Raw genomic sequence first — 1,224 nt, 5'->3', positions numbered from 1 at the left:
CACCTCCATTAGGAATGGGGTGGGTGCGCACCGACTGGGGGATGGGCGCACTTGAGGCTCTGACCCGAGGGGGGAGGCTGGGAGAGGGCAACGTACCCGACCTTAACATTGGTACCCCCACAATACGCTGGAACGACATCAGAGGTAAATGAATAAGAACACAGGGGGGAGGGGGGCACGGGCAACACATGTCACCTTAATACTTGGACTCCCATCATCTGCTTGAAAAGAGAGAGAAAAGAAAATGCAATCATAGAGATAAGAGACACTTTTTAAAAATAATGAATCCGAAGAGAAAAGTAAAAGGAGGCCTGTGGAGCAGGTCTGGGTGTGACTCCGGATCCCCCAACATCAGGTGCCACCACCAAAGATTCCTACGTGTAGCCCATAGAACCCCAAAAGCAACGGGACGAGTTCTGGTCACATACTCCCTCAAAATGACATCCTGGCCTTCTTCTGGAACTCCCTCCCCTCTCAGACTCTCAAGGTTTCCTCCAGCGTGTCGGTTCCCACAGAGCAGACCTTTGGTCTGAGACCTGACAGTCCAGAAGCCACGCATGCTGCCGCGTGACGGCGGTGTCGCGGCTTGGGACAAGAGGAGGCCCCACGGTGCGGGCTGGGGCGCCAGGCACCGCGGCGGGCGCTGAGGGTGGGGGTGACCCCCGCCCCGGGCCGCCGCCTCGCTCCCAGAGAGGGGACAGAACAAGAGGCAAAAAAAAAAAAAAAAAAAAAGAAGAAGCCTACGGCACCCGGTATTCCCAGGCGGTCTCCCATCCAAGTACTAACCAGGCCCGACCCTGCTTAGCTTCCGAGACCAGACGAGGTCGGGCGCGTTCAGGGTGGTGTGGCCCTAGACGGCGGAGGGCGCCCCTGCCCCGCTCAAGAAGCCGAGCCTCTCTGCGCTTCCCCGCCGCCTCCTCCCGCCCCAGGCCCCGCACCGGCGCTGACCCGCGCCGGGCCGGGCCTGTTGAGTTCACCGGCCGGGTCCGGCGGGCTCCGAGGGACGGGGGTGACAGGCGGGGCGGGGCGGGGCGGGCAGGGAGCGGTGGGCCGGGGTGGGGGGCTGTCTCTCTATACACACACACACACACACACACTCACACTCACACAAGATGCGCCTCCACGGCTGGACTCGCCAAGGTGGAGACCTTCCAGCCCCCTTCCTCTCCTCGCCTGGCCTCCTTCACCTACCCGCCCCCCACCCCCAGCTCGTGGCCGCCGCCG

The 1,224-nt window shown here is 62.3% G+C and overlaps 1 non-coding gene across 1 annotated transcript; it reads right to left on the bottom strand.

The window, feature by feature from the left end:
- Positions 1 to 737: 737 nt before the first annotated feature.
- On the bottom strand, positions 738 to 856 carry LOC142870737 (5S ribosomal RNA). Its single transcript, XR_012919082.1, has one exon. It is a non-coding gene; the product is annotated as a 5S ribosomal RNA (ribosomal RNA).
- Between the last annotated feature and the right edge of the window lie 368 nt (positions 857 to 1,224).

Source organism: Microcebus murinus, chromosome 4 (assembly GCF_040939455.1).
Source record: "Microcebus murinus isolate Inina chromosome 4, M.murinus_Inina_mat1.0, whole genome shotgun sequence".
NCBI lineage: Eukaryota > Metazoa > Chordata > Mammalia > Primates > Cheirogaleidae > Microcebus > Microcebus murinus.
The sequence above is the reverse complement of the archived record's forward strand: the minus strand, read 5'-3'. Positions and strand labels throughout refer to the sequence as shown.